This window comes from Callithrix jacchus, chromosome 13, assembly GCF_049354715.1.
Source record: "Callithrix jacchus isolate 240 chromosome 13, calJac240_pri, whole genome shotgun sequence".
NCBI classification, from domain to species: Eukaryota; Metazoa; Chordata; class Mammalia; order Primates; family Cebidae; genus Callithrix; species Callithrix jacchus.
The window spans coordinates 64,975,458-64,995,913 of record NC_133514.1 but is presented as its reverse complement, the minus strand read 5'-3'; the positions used below and the strand labels follow the sequence as shown (position 1 = coordinate 64,995,913).

The 20,456-nt window shown below is 44.0% G+C and overlaps 1 long non-coding RNA gene across 1 annotated transcript in view; it reads right to left on the bottom strand.

Annotated features, from left to right (window-relative positions):
• LOC118146849 (uncharacterized) overlaps positions 1–18,590 on the bottom strand; it is a 49,619-nt gene extending 31,029 nt beyond the window's left edge. Inside the window, exons 1-2 of the long non-coding RNA XR_008476021.2 lie at positions 18,440–18,590; positions 18,175–18,333 (exon numbers count right to left, since the gene is read on the bottom strand). This is a non-coding gene — a long non-coding RNA (uncharacterized LOC118146849). The remainder of the gene's footprint in view (positions 1–18,174; positions 18,334–18,439) is intronic.
• Between the last annotated feature and the right edge of the window lie 1,866 nt (positions 18,591–20,456).

Here is a 20,456-nt window from a genome sequence, read left to right as displayed (position 1 = left end):
ACAATGAAATGGCATAAATCAATGAAAGACAAAACCCAACAACCAAGAATTTTATATCCAGTGAAAATATCCTTTAAAAATATAGGTAAAATATTTACAAACAATATCTGAAATCAAGAGAGGAGGAAAAAAAATTTTTTTTTTTGAGACAGAGTCTCACTCTGTCAACCAGGCTGGAGTGCAGTGGCACGATCTCAGCTCACTGCAACCTCTGCCTCCCAGGTTCAAGAGATTCTCCTGTCTCAGCCTCCTGAGTATCTGGGATTACAGGCACCCACCACCACACCCAGCTAATTTTGTATTTTTAGTAGAGACAGTGTTTCATCGTGTTGGTCAGGCTGGCCTTAAACTCTTCACCTCGTGCTCTGCCAGCCTCAGCCTCCCAAAGTGCTGGGATTACAGGCAAGAGCCACTGTGCCCTGCCGAAAAACAATGTTTTTAAATGGAAAAATCGAAAACAAATGGCAAGATGTTAGCCTTAAGGCCAACCAAATCAATAATTATATTAAATGTAAATAGATTAAAAGGCAGGGATTAACAAACTGGATTTAAAAAAAGAGCAGTTGTATAGTGCTTATAAGATAAATACAAAATATGGAAATATGATGTAATTACTAGAAGATAGAGCATAGAGTAGAAAGTGGTTGCCTCTGAGAAAAGACAGAAGAGAAGAGAAAGTGTTGGTTCTTCATATAAACCTTTTCAGCACTATTTGTAATCTTAAACCTTTGCTTACAATATGCTAAAAATATACACTTTTAGAAACTGAATGAATTCTTCTGGGAGTGCTTTATAAGTTGGCACTTATCCTTTATCATTTTTTGAGGCATTTAAAAAAATGCGAGGAGGCTGGGTGGGATGGCTTATGCCTGTAAACCTACTACTTTGGGAGGCCAAGGCAGGAAGATTGCTTGAAGCCAGAAGTTCAAGAACAGCCTGGTCAACAGAGCAAGATCCTGTCTCTATAAGTTTGTTTGTTTGTTTGTTTGTTTGTTTGTTTGTTTGTTTGTTTGTTTGTTTGTTTTTGAGAGACGGGATTTCTCCATGTTGGTCAGGCTGGTCTTGAACTCCGACCTCAGGTGATCCGCCCGCCTCGGCCTCCTAAAGTGCTGGAATTACAGGCACCAGCCACCGCGCCTGGCCTGTTTGTTTGTTTTGAAATGGTGTCTTGCTCTTTCTCCCGGCTGGATTGCAGTGGTGTGATCTCAGCTTACTGCAGCCTCTGCCTCCTGGGTTCAAGCAATTCTCCTGCCTCCCAAGTAGCTGGAATTATAGGTGCCCACCACCAGGCCAGGGTAATTTTTATATTTTTAGTAAAGACAAGGTTTCACCCTGTTAGCCAGGCTGGTCTTGAACTCCTGACCTCAAGTGATCCTCCCATTTTCGCCTCCCAAAGTGCTGGGATTACAAGTATTAGCCACCTTGCTCAGTCTACAGTTTTTTGTTTTTTTTTTTTTTAAGCTGGATAAAGCCAGGTGCAGTGGCTCATGCTTGTAATTCCAGCACTTTGGGAGGCCAAGGTAGCAGGATTGCTTGAGTCTATGAGTTCAAGACCAGCCTTGGCAACAAACTGAGATCTCATCTCTACAAGAAATAAAATTAACGGCATAGTGAGGCTTGACTGTGGTTTTAGCTACTCAGGAGGCTGAGGTGGGAGGATTGCTTAAGCCTGGCAAGTCAAGGCTGCAGTGAGCCAAGGTCATGCCACTGCACTTCAGCCTGGTGACAAAGCAAGACCCTGTCTCAAAAAAAAAAAAAGAAAAAGAAGAAAACCTGGGTATGGTGGCATATGCCTGTAGCCCTACCTACTCAAGAGGCTAAGGCAGGATGATTTCTTGAGCCCAGGAGTTGGAGATGTACAGTGAGATATGATCACACCACTGCACTCTAGCCTGGGTAACCAGGTGAGACACTGTCTTTAAAAAAAAAAAAAAAAAATCTATGAGGTACACAAACAAGGGGAAAAAGCCATTCTACCTAGAAAGGCAAATGAATTGTGAATGTGATATTATTTGCTCACAATTTCTAGGAAGACAGGTCAAGGTACAGGCTAACATAATGACCTCAACAAAAGCACATAAACCTGAAAACCAAACCAGGAGTGTTTCTTCTCCAGTTTTTTATGCCATCTGGAAATCAGTGGGTTTCAGACTGTAATCACAGGTGGTCTCACTTTAGCCTTCTGTTACTCTATTGGTGGTTGAGATTTACGGACATTAAAGTAACAGATTGTTTTTTGAATACCCCTTATATGCAAGGACCTGGGCTAAACATTACATGGGGGACACAAAGTGTAAAACAAGTTAGAGAAGCTTGCTATCAATCTCACTCATTTACCTTTTCCTTCAGTGACACAGAGTACAATAAACTCTTTTACCAGCCATTGGATGATGCAGTGAATTGTTCTAGAATAGACTCTAAAGAATTACGCCTCCCTTATCCATAACTTGGGTAACCACCTCCTACATTGAGTCTATATGCTTGAATATGTGCCTCGCTTTGGCCAATGGGACAGTGGTAAACATAATACAAGCAGAGGCTTGAAAAGTGCTTGCTTGTGCATTGAGGTTGGTCTCTCTCTTTCACTGCCTTTGGAACACAGTATCTTAAGAAGTCCAGGTTAAACTTCTGGAGATATATGACCCAAACAACAACCAACACTAATTAGCGGATATGTGAGCAAGGCTATCTTAGACCATGTAGCTCTAGCTACACTGTCGGTGAGTCTAGGTGAGACCAGCAGAAGAACCATCCTGTTGAGGCCAGCCAAAATTGCTGATGCACAGAATTATCAGCAAATACAATGGTTATTGTTTTAGGCCAATAAATGTTTCTGGTTGTTTCTACCACAGTGGTTAACTGATACACATGGGATGATCTGGCTGTCCAAGGGCATAACAGCATGACTTGAATATGTTTTTAAAATCTAACAATTTTGGTTTTTTGGGTTTTTTTTAAGCACTGTGGTTTGTAAAAATCTAACAATTTTTTATTAGAGTTTACTCAGAGAAGACGAACCATTAGTAGGCTATTACACACATACCACACACACACACACACAAAATAAGGGATTTGTTAAATGCAATTATGCAATTGTAGGAGCTAATCAGTCTCCATAAGGCTATTGTTTTATCATCTAATGCTAAAATTTCAGCATTCTAGAATTTCAAATTCTAGAATTTCACCATTCATCAGTCCACAGGAAGATGGATGTAAAGTAGGACAAGACAGGACCCACAAGTGTCCATTAGGATCCAGGAGCATGGACTGAAATGTGTTGATTTTTGCCACCTCTGACATTAGTGTCCTGCAGGAGAAGGTGGTGCCCTCACCATGCAGCTGAACACAGGAGTCAGAGTTGGCCCAGAACTCAGAAAAGCTGAAAAAGGATCCAAGGGAAGATGGAGTAATTTCAAGCCTGGCTGCTGCTCATGCCAACAAGAGAAGCAGGCAGCTAAGTAACAATCTGTGTGAGCTACAAAACACCTTTGCTTCACTTCCACCCTCCAAGTTCACACAGCCATCTCCGTAGGGGCTTACATTAACTGGAGAAGCACACAAGAGGGAATTCTGGGAAGTTCAGCCTAGCCAAGTTGACATACTACAAAGCTGCCATCCGTTCAGAAAGGTTCACACTGAAAAATGCCTCTCTCCCACCTTCGTTTCTCCATTTCCCTGCCTTCCAACAACCTTTTATCAGTGCCAGTTTCTTGTGTTTTCATCCTGAAACATTCTATGCACACACAAATATCCAGCACTTGTTTTATTTTACACTAAAGATCACATATGCTGGGAATAGTGGCTCACACCTGTGTAATCCCAACATTTGGAAGGCTGAAGTGAAGGATAGCTTGAGCCCCGAAGTTCCAGACCAGCCTGGACAACATAGTGAGAAAAAATAAATTTTAGGCCAGGTGTAGTGGTTCATGCCTGTAGTCCTAGCACTTTGAGAGGCCGAGGCAGGAGGATCACCTGAAGTCAGGAGTTCAAGACCAGCCTGGCCAACATGGTGAAACTTTGTCTGTACTAAAAATACAAAAATTAGCCAGGTGTGCTGGCAGGCGCCTGTAATCCCAGTTACTCTGAAGGCTGAGGCAGGAGAATTGCTTGAACCCAGGAGGCAGAGGCGCAGTGAGTCAAGATTGCACCACTGCACTCCAGCCTGGGCGACAGAGTGAGACTCTGTCTCAAAAATAAATAAATTAATTTCAAAAAAATTTTAGCAGCACATGGTGACACATGTCTTTAGTCCCAATTACTCAGGAGGCTGAAGCACAAAGATGGCTTGAGCCCAGGACATCTAGGCTTCAGTGAGTTATGACTGTACCACTGCACTCCAGCCTGGGTTACAGAGCCAGACCTTGTCTCTAAAAAAAAAACAAAACAAAACAAAACAAAACCAGATCACACACCATACCCACGGAACAACATCTTGCTTTTTTTTTTTTTTTTTTTAACTAAACAATATATCCTGGAAAGGTTTCCCTTTGCATGGAAAAAGATTTGCATTTTTTGGTTGTTATATTTTATCAATTTTGATAAAATAGAGACAGAGTCTTGCTATGTTACCCAGAGTGGTCTTGAACTCCTAGCTTCAAGTAATCCTCTTGCTTTGACTTCCCAAAGTGTGCCTTTTTTCTTTAACAGTTGCATAGTATCCCACTGCATGGCTATATTATGACCTGTTTAATTAGACCCTTATTGATGAACATTTATATTATTTTGAAAGTTTGCTCTGTTATACCATCCTACTAAGAATGGACTTGCACAAGAGTAAATGTCTTCATAATTGATACTTATTGTCAATTTAGTATGATATCAACCAAAATTGAGGCTGGAATGGAGGCTGATGGTGCCAATCAATGCACATGGGCTGCAGTTGCAATAACTTTTCTCTGAGACACTCGATTCACTTTAACACACACCATTTATAAATCCATTTTACACCTTCTGTGGACCTGTACCTTTTCTGTCCATGCCTTGATCATGGACTGCAACTGAGATTGTTTTACAGCGTCCTGATAATGTTCCCAATGAATAGTAACAACAAGCAATTTCGTATTTATGGGATCACTCTCTAAAATTCCTCATCAGCAAAAATTTACTTAATGATATAAATGTAATCATCAAAAACACAGTAACATGGAAATCGACTGACAATAAAACAAGTAATTGACAAAGCTGAAAAATCCTTAATGGTTCTGCCATCTTTTCTCTTTCTTTCTTTCTTTTTTTCTTTTTTTTTTTGAGATGGAGTTTTGCTGTCACCCAGGCTGGGGGGCAATGGCACGATCTCGGCTCACTGCAACCTTCCCATCCTGGGTTCAAGCAATTTTCCTGCCTCAGCTTCCCGCGTAGTTGAGGTTACAGGCGCCCACCACCACACCCTGCTAATTTTTGTATATTTAGTAGAGACAGGGTTTCACCATGTTGACCAACCTGTCTTGAACTCCTGACCTCAGGTGATCTACCCACCTTGGCCTCCGAAAGTGCTGGGATTACTGGTGTGAGCCACTGCACCCAACCCAGTTCTGCCATCTTAATGTTACCTTTGCCAACAGTGGACCTTGCAACTATCAGATGGAAGACAAGCTGTTTGAGCAAAGAAATGTGACACTTACAGAGACAGATTGGCCAGTTTCTTTTCATTGATTTTTCCATTATTAAGTGTTTGCTTAAAGGCCCTTCATCCCAAAGAGTTTTATAAATATCACATTTACTTCATTCACACTTTTAAAGGTTTAGACCTCTCTGGAGATAAAACATTTTTCTTTTAGAAGTCATGGCTTTAAAATAAAGGCAAGACATGTTCCTGAAAGATAAAAACAAAGCCATTCGTAATAGTACACCCCAAAGCACTTTATGCTACTGGCCTAAGAAAAGCCTTCAAATTGCAGAAAGAGATCTGAAAATCGTGACCTCTGAGCCTTCCACCCAGCCTCCCGGAGCCTTTCTTGGCCCTCCAGATCCCTGCTGTCTCTAACAGCCTGTGGCTCTAAAAGTCACTTATTACATAGTATGTCAAAAGGTCCAGAACCCAGAGAGTCAAGATTTTGAGCCAGGAAAGAGCAGTCTCAAGAAATCATGTAAAGTCTCTTTTGGCCAGCACAAAATATAAAAGCATGAAAATAGGGGAAATGAGTTAGACTCAGATTGGGGAGACCCTGAAATGCCAGATTAGTGAGAATCAAGTAAAGTTATTCCACACGAGGATTGGTCCCAAAGAGTGATTCCATATGAAAATACCTAATCTGGGACCTTGGGGAGGAAGAAATATTAATAGCCATTTTATAAATGGGTCCACGCAAGCCTGGATGAGAAATATTAGAATTAGGACTGAAGAATGGCTGATTTCCAGGTCTGTGCTTCAGCTATCTAGCGAGCATGGCTACTTACAGGGCTCAAAAGATTTACAAACACATTAGGAAGGCTCAGCAGAGCCAAAAGCCAGGCGTGCTCCCCTTTCCCAGGCCTGGTCTCCTTCACAGAAAGGCTACAGCAAAACTGAGCCATTGGCCTCCAGCCCCATCATGAATCAAGTACAGTAAGAATGCTTCATGAGCTGAGTCCAAACAAGCTCCCACCGGGGCCTATAGACCAGCTCCTAATTAATAGGCTCTTGGCCCACAAGTAAGAGTAAAAAAAATTTTTTACAACAATGAAAAGAAGACAAAGGGGGAGGGGGCTCACAAAGAAAGCAGAAGGGAAAATTATGATGGGAAGATGGATCCAGGTCTCAAGTTAGCTAGCAGAGCCATAACTCAAACCTGTATTTATTTGTTCAAGTCAGATGTGAACAACTACATAAATTTGATTCCTGATTTTTTAATTCAGCCTACACAGCAAAATCTGAGAAAGCAACTGTGTTGATAAGTTTCAAAAAGGCAGACTAATCTCCAACCGTTAATATTTTGCTCATGCCAGCTTGAGGCATAGCTAGTGCTAAGGTCTGGGAGAGTTCACCCAGAGGCAGGGAGTAGCAAGGGAGCCAGACCGTGGAGAAGTGAGGAGACTGCCCTGACGATCTGGCTTCTGAGAGTCACTCTGAGATTCCTAAATGGGCATGCCCTCTGGGAACTCTTTCTTCTCACTTTCGGAGGATTCAGGGCCACAGACCAGAGAGAGGTTGGGCTGCTGTCGAACGTGCTGGCAGGTTAGAAGAGGGAGCCAAGGGCACAGAAAATGAGAGACTATTTCAGAATAATCAGGAACATGACTTCAGAATGTTTAGAATCTTCCATTTGTTTTTACATTTGATGTGCCTTCCTGTTGCCCGTCTTTTGGCATAAATTTTCTGGCCTGATTATGTCTTCACATACTAGAGAAATTTATAATAAGGAACATTAGTCTTCAGAGACCAGTTATCAGGACAGTCAATGACGGACTTCCATCAACAATTGGTCAGCGTTCTTAAAATGTGTGAGTTGGAGTTTTGGAACCAATAATGCCCTTTTTTCTTTTCTTTTGAGACAGAGGCTCTCTCTGCCACCCAGGCTGGAGTGCAGTGGCACAATCTTGGCTCACTGCAACCTCTACTTCCCAGGTTCAAGCGATTTTCCTCAGCCTCCCAAGTAGCTGGGATTATAGGTATGCACCACCATGCCCAGCTAATTTTTGTATTTTTAGTACAGATAGGGTTTCACCATGTTGGCCAGACTGGTCTCAAACTCCTGACCTCAAGTAATCCACCCACCTCGTTCTCCCAAAGTGCTGGGATTACAGGAGTGAGCCACCACACCTTGCTAATAACACCTTTTGTGATAGAAACAGTGTTGGCTGGACAGGCATGGTGGCTCAAGCCTGTCATCCCAGCACTCTGGGAGGCTGAGGCTAGAGAATTGTCTGAAGTCAGGAGTTTAAGACCAGCCTGGCCAACATAGTAAAACCCCATCTGTACTAGAAATACAAAAATTAGCTGGGCGTGGTAGTGCATACCTGTAATCCCAGCTACTCAGGAGGCTGAGGCAGAACCTGGGAGGCAGAGGTTGCAGTGAGCTGAGTTTGCACCATTGTACTCCAGCCTGGGTGATAGAGCAAGATTCCATCTCAACAAAAAAGAAAAAGAAAGAAAAGAAACAGTGTTACAAGAGGAGATTAAGTCCCTGTGCTAGTTCCCAAAGTCTATTGTTTTTGTTTTGAGACGGAGTTTCGGAGTTTCGCTCTTGTTACCCAGGCTGGAGTGCAATGGCACCATCTCGGCTCACCGCAACCTCCGCCTCCTGGGTTCAGGCAATTCTCCTGCCTCAGCCTCCTGAGTAGCTGGGATTACAGGCACGCGCCACCATGCCCAGCTAATTTCTTGTATTTTTAGTAGAGACGGAGTTTCACCATGTTGACCAGGATGGTCTCGATCTCTTGACCTCGTGATCCACCCACCTCAGCCTCCCAAAGTGCTGGGATTACAGGCGTGAGCCACCGCGCCCGGCCCCCAAAGTCTATTGAATAAAGTTCTTAAATGTCATGTGTGCATTGCAATGAAAAATATGTAATATTGGAAATAACTTGTTGTCAAATTAGGTTTTAATTGTGGATTACACTTGAAGTAAAATTACAGAGGCTATCATGGGAAATCAATTTATGATAGTGTCTTCAAGGCAAAAGGGAGTCTGAATTCCATCTCACTTGGAGGTGGAACTTGGAACTTGGGAGAAAGTCACACATAAAACATACATCCACACACCCTGAGTGCTGCAGCGGAACATGTTTATTCAGGGAATATTTTTTTCTGCGGGGGGCCCTAGTGGGAGAACAAGGCTGGTGGTTCTCATATATAACATATTTCTAGTATGTTTCTTTATCAGAGATTTTTAATTTGGATTTAAAAGCCTATGTAAATTCTCAAATGGTAAAGAAAGTTTTAAGCTAAATTTATATCTTTCCTAATACGTTTCCTCCTAAGGCTTTAATCTTCTCTGGTTACCACACCAGCTGCTGGGCTGGCTCTTCCTTCCGAGAGGCAGCAGAGCACCCTGGTCCTGCTCCTGGATCGTCCTTACCAACTGGATGACTTTGGACCCAGCAACCTCATTTACATGCTCCTCAATCCAATCAAATTAAAAATGAGGATAGTAACCTAGGTCAACTTCACAGGGTCATGGTAAGCTCTAAATGCACTAATAATACTGCCTTCCTTTTCTGTAATACTTTAGTTTTGTTTGTTTGTTTGTTTGTTTGTTTGTTTGTTTGCTTTTCGAGACGGAATCTCACTCTGTTGACCAGGCTGGAGTGCAGTGGTGCGATCTTGGCTCACTGCAACCTCTGCCTCCCAGGTTCAAGCGATTCTCCTGCCTCAGCCTCCTAAGCAGCTGGGATTATAGGCATGTGCCACTACGCCTGGCTTTTTTTTTTTTTTTTTTAAGTAGAGATGGGGTTTCACAATGTTAGCCAGGATGGTCTCTGTCTCCTGACCTTGTGATCTGCAGCCTCAGCCTCCCAAAGTGCTGGGATTACAGGCGTGCACCACCACGCCTGGCCAATACTTTAGTTTTTTAAATACATTCACACATTTTATTCTTCTGCCAATTTAGGGGGGAAAAATCTAACTATTTAGACTTTAACACCCTCCAAGTGGCCAAAGCTGAAGGAAACAGGTAACAAGGGCACTTGGCAGCTCCTGTATGCACCCGACACCAGGCTGCCTGCCCACCTCCTATGTTCTAACTCCAGCTGGAGAAATGACTGGGAAAAATACTGTATTTTGTGTTTCTTCTTCAATAACTCGCTCAAGTGCATAAAGAAGCCCCAAGTTTTGATTGTGGAGAGAGTTAAGAAGAATGTTATTCTCACTCAAACACTTTCACAAATAAGTTTCCCTTGGCCAGGCGTGGTGGCTCATGTGTGTTATCCCAGCACTTTGGGATGCCAAGGCAAGAGAATCACTTGTGGCCAGGAGCTCAAGAGCAGCCTGTGCCACATCGTGACACCCCATCTCTACTTTTTTGTTAAATAAAAATAAATAATTTCCCTACATCGCCAGTGACAGGCACAGGATCTATTCCATCCAGGTGTACCCATCCAGGTATTGCATGTGCTTAGCGGGTTCATGGAAAACCAGAGTCTCTCTTCCTTCATCAGATAGCAACATGCAGGGCCACCTACTGTCCACAACGTGCTAATTTCTTTTCTTGTTGCCCAGGCTGGAGTGCAGTGTCGCAATGTCGGCTCACCGCAACCTCACCTCCCGGGTTCAAACGATTCTCCTGCCTCAGCCTCCTAGTAGCTGGCATTACAGGCATGCGCCACCATGCCCGGCTAATTTTTTGCATTTTTAGTAGAGACGGATTTCTCCATATTCAGCGAGTTCAAGCTGGTCTGGAACTCCCGACCTCAGTTGATCCACCTTCCTCAGCCTCCCAAGTCCTGGGATTACAGGTGTGAGCCACTGCGCCTGGCCAACGTGTAAATTTCTTGCCCTGTGGTCACCCTCAACTCACAGCTGGATGAAGGCACAGCAACTGCACAAGAAAGTCGTGACTCAAACGGCAGTCATTGAGACCACACTCAACCGTGGAGTCACTGGGTTAATCATAAATCATTGTTGTCCTCGCCTAGTCCTTAAGACCAGAGTTCGCCCTTTCCAAAGCAGGTCCACGTCCTCCCTTTGAGTAATGGGTCTGACAACCCCAACTCAAACACAAGCCTGCCCACCACGCAGACTTATCAGGGCTGCCGGCGGGCGCGGGAAGGTGCAGCCGGAGAACAAGGGCCCCTGTCGCAGGGTCGGGCGTTATCGGTGGGACGGGGCCATGCCTTGTTTTCCTTTCGCTGAGCGTGTGAGCTGGTGCCCGTGTACAGTACCAGGCGGTGTAAAAGGTGGTTGCTGGGCCCCTCTGTTTGTGAGGGCTGTTGACACAAGGTGGGGTCCGGGTGATGGAGGCTGATTCCCGCCCTATTTTTCTGATAGCCATACATGAGAAAAATCCTACAGGCCCCTTTGCCCAGATCTTAGGAGTTCCATCTTGCTAGGGAAGGAGGACTTTTGCCTCCTGGGAAGAGCTGAGCTTTCCCCTTCAGTGGAAACCATGCGCAAGAGAGAGCACGTCAAAGAAAAGCAGTTTTGGCCAGGAGCGGTGAGTGGCTCACACCTGTAATCCCAGCACTTTGGGAGGCATAGGCAGGAGGATCCCTCGAGGCCAGGAGTTTGATAATAGCCTTGCCAACATGATGGAACGCCTTCTCTACTAAAAATACAAAAAATAGACAGGTGTAGCGGTGCATGCCTGTAGTCCCAGCTACTCAGAAGGCTGAGGCAGGAGAATCACTTGAACCTGGGAGGCAGAGGTTGCAGTGCAACAGAGTGAGACTCTGAGAAGAAGTGGAAGAGGAGGAAGAAGAGGAAAAGGAGGAGGAGGAGGAGGAGGAAGAAGAACAAGAACAAGAACAAGAAAGAAGAGGAGAAGATAAAGAACATAAAAAGTGGCAGCTTACGCCTGTAATCCCAGCACTTTGGGAGGCCAAGGCAGAAGGATCACAAGGTCATGAGTTTGAGACCAGTCTGACCAACATGGTGAAACCCCGACTCTACTAAAAATACAAAAATTAGCTGGGTGTGGTGGTGCATGCCTGTAATCCCAGCTACTCAGGAGGCTGAGGCAGGAGAATGGCTTGAACCCAGGAGGTGGGGGTTGCAGCGAGCCAAGATCATGCCACTGCACTTCAGCCTGGGCAACAAGAGCAAAAACTCTCACACACAAAAAAAAAAAAAAAAAAAAAAAAAGAGGAAAAGAGACGGGGATTTTAGTGAAATGTCACATGCAACAGTACCGTGGAGGAAAAGGCATTCAGAACTTGAGAACTGCTGCGGAGAGGGGACCTATAGTTCTTCCGTCAAACATTTGTCTCACCCTGGAGCCCACAAGACAGACTAAGGAAAGGCCTGTTCCCCAAGCAGAACCTTAGCTCTAAGGCCAGACCATGCCTTGAAGTATGTCCCATTTTCTATAGTAATTCACCTGACCCACGGAATCACGAGGGAGAGCATGGAAGTTACTTGGATTTTGCTGCCTGTAGTCCCTTTGGGAGTAAATATAGTATTTACTTCAATTAAAAATGCCACACGGCCTACCTGACCTGATTCAGGGCCATTGGCATATATTTTGGAAATTAACCTTATTCCTAGCCTAAATGTCTCCTTCCTACCTCAATTTTCTGTTTTCTTGAGGTACAGTTGTGTAGTTGTAAGCTGCTTATGATTCCAACTGGAAAGGGGTGAGCTGGAAGTCCAAAGTAAAATACTTGTAGAAAGAAGCTTTACCTGCCCTTTCAAGACAGGATTTCAAACAGTTCTATGGGAATTCCTTCAAGCTGTGTTAAAACTATGATGAATTTGATTGAGGAATTTGGCAGTGAAATCAGGTTTAGGGACTTTGGGAAATTGGGAGAGACCTAATTTTCCTTTGGGTTAAAATACAAGTAATGACTTGGGCTTTTTTGAGCTAGTTTGGGCTTTGGGCTCAGGCTGAAATCCCAGCCCCTTCACTTACTAGCCTGTAGCCTGGGCACATGACTTAACCTCTCTGAGGCTAAGGTTTGCTCTCCATGACTGTGTAGGTTGTATCTGTCAAGGGTTATTGAGTTCTTGTATGTGACTGTCCCTGGCACAGCACACAGGGGGCTCACGGATTTTCCAGTCCTCCTTTCTTCTGTTTCCAAGCTACTCTCTTTTCATCCTGCAACCATGACATATTTTCTTTTTTTTTTTTTAATCAATTTATTTATTTTTTTATTGCATTTTAGGTTTTGGGGTACATGTGAAGAACATGCAAGATTGTTGCATAGGTACACACGTGGCAGTGTGATTTGCTGCCTTCCTCCCCTTCACCTATATATAGGACATATTTTCTTTAAAATATATCACAGCAGTGCTGGGATCTGTGGCTCATGCCTGTAATCCCGGCTCTTAAGGAAGCAGAGGCAGGAGGATAGCTTGAATCCAGGAGTTCAAGACCTGCCGGGGCAATATAGGGAGACCTCATTCTCAAAAAGCAAATAAAAAAAATTTTTTTAACCCAGGTACCTGTATTTTATGCATATATGTATTGTGTGTCTGTGTGTGTGTGTCTGTGTGTATTGATTATATATATATATAATCACAGCATCAGGCCAGAAAACAAATAGCACCTATGTTACCTCCAAAGGAAAGAGCATTTTGTTCACTGGTGTATTAGTGTGGGAGCTAGTGTAGTGGTTAAGATAGCAATTTAGGCCAGGCCCAGTGGCACATGCCTGTAATCCCAGCACTTTGGGAGGCCAAGGCAGGCAGATCACCAGGTCAGGAGATCGAGACCATCTTGGCCAACATGGTGAAACCCCCGTCTCCACTAAAAATACAAAAATTAGCCAGGTGTGGTGATTGCACCTGTAATCTCAGCTACTGGGGAGGCTGAGGCAGGGAATAGCTTAAACCCGGGAGGCGGAGGTTGCAGTGAGCCAAGGCCATGCCACTGCATGCCAGCCTGGCGACAGAGCAGTCTCAAAAAAAAAAAAAAAAAGGAGAGAGAGCAATTTATAAGGGCCAGGGAGTCTGGATTCCAATTTAAGTTCCATGTACAAGCTCTAGGCCTTGGGCCCAATACCTAATCTCACCAGGCCTCAGTTGCTTCATCTGTAAACCAGCAGTATTATACATATCATATACGTTTGAAGAATCAAATGAGATAGTCCAAGTGAAGTGCTTTATTTAGTGCTTGGCATAATACATTAGGTTGGTGCAAAAGTCATTGCTGTTTTTGCAATTACTTTTAATGGCAAAAACCACAATGGCTTTTGCACCAACTTAATAATAAGCATCCAAGTAATGTTAGCTACGGTTAGTATTTATCATACTGTAATTATTGTTGTGGTTATTGTTGGTTTTGCTATTATGGTATCATCATTCAGATGGGGAGCAACAAAAAATTGGTTTAGCTCCTCGAATCTCAAATTTACTGCTATAATCTTTACTAATAATTGTAGCAGTCTTGATAAAAAATTTTCTCTCTCTACCTTCTATGGGTAACTAGCAATTTGATAATATTATGTGTTATTACTTAATTAGAGTCAGGCATTATGCTAAATGCTTTCCATGAATTCTCTCATTGAATCTACCTTGCAACCTGTAAACACAGTTATTTATTGTCCCATTTCACAGCCAAGAAAAAAAGTTTAGTGAGAGGAGGTCACACTGGAAATGGCAGATGAGAGAAGTCCATAAACTAGCTGAGCCTCAGGGGCCGAAAGGATTAGACCAATGTGATCTCTAAGATCCCCACCCAGCATCATCATCTATTATTTTGAATTGATAATAGTTTTGCTTTGTTACCATCTACCATATATGTGAATATGTTCTATGTGGATTGAGTCTAATGTATAAAGAAAGCTATTGTGACTTTTAAAAAAGACTTTGCTCTAGCAAATTCTATGTAAATAGGATGATACCTTTCTGTGTCTCTTGTCTCTATGCTCCCAAAGCCTTCAAAGAACTGTTCCTCCATCTCCAGCACACCATCTCCTTCCTACATACTCCCAGCCTTCCTAATTTCTCCCTTCTACCAACAGCATCCGCAGCCTCCCCTCCTCCCCGTGCCATGCCTACACCCAGACCCGAGGCACATTCTATCTGCCACCAAGTCCTCATGGCTATTTCTGTCCACATTATCAAAACCCAAATCCAACCAGCAACACTCCTCACTTGGAGTCCAAAGTTATCACTTCAGAAAGGCTGAAGAACTCTACAAACGTAAGCTGCTGCTATTATCCTCTCCATATAGATCCATACGCTGATTATTTGTTCCTTGAGGAAAGGAATTTTAAACATTAACATACATACAGATTACTGAGGGATCTCATTAAATGAAGATTCTGCTTGGGTTGCTCTGGGGCGGGGCCTGAGGTTCTGCATTTTGACAGCTCCCTTGATGCTGCTGGTCCCAGACCATACCCTCATCTCAATTATAGCTCTCAACACCCCTTCAAGGAAGGAATATTGCTCACATTCTATAAATGATCAATGGGCAAGAGAGGTTAAGAGATGTATCCAAGGTCCCAGAGCCAGGGAGTAGCAAAGCTGGGATCTGAACCCAGCTAGATCTTTCTGACTCCATACAACAAAAAAGAAAAGAAAAAAAAGAGTAATACACACGTACACACACACCCGGGTATGTATACATCTGTTTAATGATAGCAAACATATTTCATTCTTTATCTCATTTTAACAGCATGACCCTCATAAATGCCTAGAGAAACTTTCAGTCCCACATGTCGTCAGAACTTAATAAACATTCAATCTGTAGATGGAGAAAGAATGTCTAGGACCTCTTCCTGTCCTTAGGAGCAGCCTCATGAAGCCCTTTCCTAAAGGTTTTCCTTGGGACTCCGTACTTTACTTCTGTTACTGATTAAACTTATTGACTCTAGCACTTTTTTGCCTCTAGCAATCCAGTCCCATAGAGAACCTGACAGATGCGGGTTTCCTAATTAGTCTGAATTATGAAAGCAAGGGGTGAATAACAGCAACCATTGGTGGTGAGTCACTGTATCTCATGAAGTAGAAACAGGATGTTGTTAAGTCAGCAAAGGGGGGATGCAGCCTTGCCTCTCCACGGCGGGGAAATCTCCTCTGAGGCAGCCACGAGCCAGTCCAACCCTGGCTGCCTTTTTAGGGCCCTGTAATCCAGTTGGAAGAGGTGTGTAGGGTGGGAAGGAAGACAGGAAGACACAAACAAAAAAACACACATGACAAAGCAGGAAACACACAAAAGAGCCTTGCTGGGCAGCTCTCCTTCGAGGGGAGAGTGGATGCCATAGAAGGCTGAGGAGGTGTTCCCGGGAGCCGGGTGGGCAGGAAGGTACCATGAGGAGGCAGGACTTCAGCTGGGACTAGAAGGGAGAATGGGATTTGGAGATAATGGCGTTCCAGGTGGATGTCATGGGCCACCCAGACAGATCCCCAAGAGCTGTGGGAATGAACCAGGTATTCTCAGGATGGAGCAGAGGTGGGAGGGATCCCTGCCCATGAGACAGGGCAAAGAAATCTGGGTGGGCAGCCTGCTTAGTGGAGAGTTGATGACCGGGGGGTTCTTGCAAGCCAGGCCAGGGAGCATGGCCATCACACAGTTGGGGAGTGACTTGAGGCAGACAGCAGGCCAGGGAGTAAGTAGTAGACGGGCCATTACAGTCAGGCAAAGTGGCTCTGGATCCTGGCTTCACTGCGTAATAGGTACAAAATAGGCAGGGACACCCCTGTTTAAACTTTAGGTTCTTCCATCTGTAACTTGGGCCCGTTATGTATTGTCCCAGGGCTTTTCTGGGTCCCTCCTGGCATCAGAGAACAGGAATCAAGTCCAAACAGACCTGGAGAGGCAGAGACACCAGGCCCTTTCCCAGGTGCCTGTCACAGCTCTCTGCCCAGGGCCTTTCAGAGAGGCCAAACAGGAACAAGGACAGGGGCGCCACCAGCCACCCGGGGTAAGACACTTCTGACCTTTGCGGGATATGAGCCAGAGGTCCAAATGAAGGATATTCAGTTTGCCTTTTTGCTAACAGATTAGATGAACAAATAGTACAAGGCCTCCCAGAACAATGAGCCCAAGAAAGGGCTGGGCCAGAAAAGATGTGCGCCTGGGGTTCCTTACTCCCAAAGCACAAGGCCCAAAGGCCGCCTTGGTGAAAGTTCTGAGTCCGGCTGGGAGGGAGACTGCTCCTGCTCAGGCCTGCTCCTTCCTGGGCGATTTCAAAGGCTACTCCTGGCCTCCAGCTCGGAGGACTGTGTGCCTTCAAGGATTCATTATTCAGTAAGAAGTCAGATGCAATTTGGAAAACAAACATTTCTTGCATATCCATCCAAGTGGGACACGTTTACATAAGAACACTATCTGTCATCACAACGGCCCTGTCATTTAGGTATTTTTAATCTACAGTTTACAAACGAAGACATTAAGCTCAAAAAATTGGATCCAAATTTCAGCGCTGGTAAGCCACAGCTCCAAGATTCAATCCTTGGTCTCATTCCTTTCCAGCCCACTGTTTTTATCCAAGATGCCACAATGACCTCTTCCCTGCCAGAGCCTGCCTTGGGGCTTCAGGGAGTTTTGTCAATCAAAGCTTTCCTGGCCCTAGTTGCCAGTTTGGGAAATGGTACCAACACAGGCATTCCTTCCTACTGTTTGCACATCGTGACGTACCCACTGTGGCCTCTTTAGACTGTCCCCTGTGCTATTCCCAGGAGAAATATTACTGCTTCTACCACTACTACGAATACAAATGATCTTCATTTATTGAGCTTCTACGGTGTGCTTAGCATATAAGTTTATAAATATATGGCCTTATTTAACCCTATGATTATACCTTTTTTTTAGGCTGAAGTGCAGTAGCCTAATCTCCACTCACTGCAACCTCTGCCTCCTGGGTTCAAGCAATTCTCCTGCCTCAGCCTCCTGAGTAGCTGGGACTACAGGTGTGCGATACCACACCTGGCTAATTTTTATATTTTTAGTAGAGATGGGGTTTCACCATGTTGGCCAGGCTAGTCTTGAACTCCTGAGCTCAAGTAATCCACCCGCCTCGGCCTCCCAAAGTGCTGGGATTATAGGCATGAGCCACTGCGCCCAGCTTTGATTCAGTATATTTTCACATCCTGATAATTATAAAGCAGGCAAAGTCTTATTTAAACCTGTGATTATTCTATGTAACAATGTGAATCCATTATCATGGTGATTATTCTTCCCAAGTGGGAGACACTAGTCTCTGTTTGGTCTTTAGCCATGAAACACCTTTATACACATCACACTAAACCTCAATCTCTGCAACAAGTGCTGTCCCTCCTCTGAAAATGTGAGCCATCCAGCAAACTTTTATGACTAGCCACATTGTTTTCGCTTTTAAACAAACCTACTGAAAAAAACACTCATTACCTAGGTAATTGTTAATTTTAAATTGCCATCATCAAACCTAACAAGTTTTAAGCCTTTCAAGTGTTGGGAGTTCGAAATTTGGGAAGCCAGGATTGGGGCTGGAGGAGGAGGTGGCATTCTTAAAGAGATGGAAGGAACCTCCAACTAATCAAAGAACAGACTTTCCAATCTTTAACGATCCATGCATACCTCAGTGAGAACAGCAAAATGCAAAATTAATAATTACTTTAAAATTAACTGGCATGAAATTCTCATGGTGGGAAGAGAAATGGAAACCTTGGCTCACCCATGGCCCACTCATATCCTCAGCTCGGCCAATGGGAGATGCATTCCCAGCATCCATGTGGTCTCCATGATGGGATCGAGGCCAGCAGTGTCCACCTGAACAGCAGCTCCACAGCGTCGAAGCCCCTCTGATGTCCACAGGACTCACCCGCTGCATCCTCTGCAAATTGCAAAGGATTAAAAGACACTCTCCGATCATCCAATGCTGCACCACCAGCCTCACTGTACTTCTTTTCCTTCATATTGTAAATATTCCCTTTACTTACCTGACATCTTCAATTTTTAAGAATTTGGAGCCAGGCAGCCTTCTGGTGTCAAAGATCTAGAGTGATAGAAGAAGCTACCAGCTCCCACAAAACAACTGTGGTCATGGTGTGATTTTGAAAAGCCCCTTGGTTCTTATCTTAAGAAGCCCTCAGAGCCCAGGAGAATGGAGTTGCCAAATGGCATGGAAACAGCGATTGTTCTGTGCTGTCTGTTACATCACAGTTGAAGTAGCTACCACTTGGAGCTTGTGCAAAACTGAGCTGCTTGGGAAGTATAGAAAGCCCTTTTCTCTGAAAACAGTATTCTAAAGTATTTGTCAAAATACTGTTATTAATCCTTTTTTCTTTGTTTGTTTGTTTGTTTGTTTTTGACAGAGTTTTGCTCTTGTTGCCCAGGGTGGAGTGCAATGGCATGATCTGGGCTCACTGCAACCTCCTTCTCCCAGGTTCAAGCAATTCTCCTGCCTCAACCTCCTAAGCAGCTGGGATTACAGGCATGCACCACCACACCCAGCTAATTTTGTATTTTTAGTAGACAGGATTTCTCCATGTTGGTCAGGTTGGTCTCGAACTCCCAACCTCAGGTGATCTGCCTACCTCAGCCTCCCAAAGTGCTGGGATTACAGGCATGAGTCACTGCACCAGACCTGTTATGAATCTTCCAAACTTTATAAAGTTGTCTGGGCATGGTGATTCATACTTATGATCCCCCTTTGGGAGGCTGAAGTGGGAGGATCGCCTGAGGCTAAGACGAGCAAGGGCAACACAGTGAAAACAAGTACATTGAAAATAAATTAAAAAAAAAAATAAGGCCAATGCCCATTTCAGCCTTAGCCCAACTGTACCCAGGTGAATAAAAAAAAAAAAATTGAGCTGGGCATGGTGGCATGCACCTGTAGTCCCAGCTACTCAGGAGGCTGAGGCAGGAGGATTGCTTAAGCTCAGGAGTTTGAGGCTGCAGTGAGCTATGATTGCACCACTGCACTCCAGACTGAGTGACAAAGGATGACTCTGTCTTAAAAAAAAAATAAAAATAAAAAGCAAAAAACAACACCTTTACAAAGCTATTTTTGTGTTACAGACATGCTCATGTTAAGCGTGAAAGTTTTGAACAGGCACAGTGGCTTACACCTGTAATCCCAGCACTTTGGGAGCCTGAGTCAGCGGATCCCTTGAGTTCAGGAGTTTCAGACCAGCCCGGGCAATATGGTGAAACCCTGTCTCTACGAAAAAAAAAAAACCACAAAAATTAGCTGGGCATGGTGGCTTGCGCCTAAGCGTGGTGGCTTGCGCCTGCCTCCCAGCTACTTGGGAGACTGATGTGGGAGAATTGCTTGAGCCCAGGAAGCAGAGTTGCAGTGAGCCAAGATCATGCCACTGCACTCCAGCCTGGGCCACAGAGTGGGAAAAAAAAAGTTGAAAAGGTAAATGTACCCTGTCAGGTATTGTTCCACTAAATATTACAAGATACTTGACTATAACTTTATTTTAACTAAGGGCTAAACTCCAAAAGTGATAGCCATCTTGAAATGAAGATGACAAGCATTCCATCCTCGAATAAATAATCTAAAACATATTTACAATCAGAAGATCAGTGGGTTTTACCAATATTAACATTTCTATCCTTTCCCTAATTGATTGTTTATTTAACTGAGGGCCTATATGTGTGATTTGCTACTGGCATATCAAAAGAGGGTTATTTGTTTTTGAACCAGCACAGTGATGAGTTCTGCATTTTCATTTTTTTTTTTTTTTTTTTGCAGGGGAAGGAGTAGTTTGAGTGCAGAGTATTGAAGAGAGAAAGGCTTTTGAAAACAGAAGGATTTTAATGCAAATCCAGATTGAATCATTCCCTTCTTTGTGGTCTGGGCAAGTTCATTTCACCCTCTGAGCCACAGTCTATTTTTCTGCTAACCTATGTCACAGGTTCCAGCAGTGATTAAGTAAACTTACATACCTGGGGGCCTGCCATGTAATAGGAGCCCCTTACGTTTTCTAATTCTTTCCTACTTGGTAA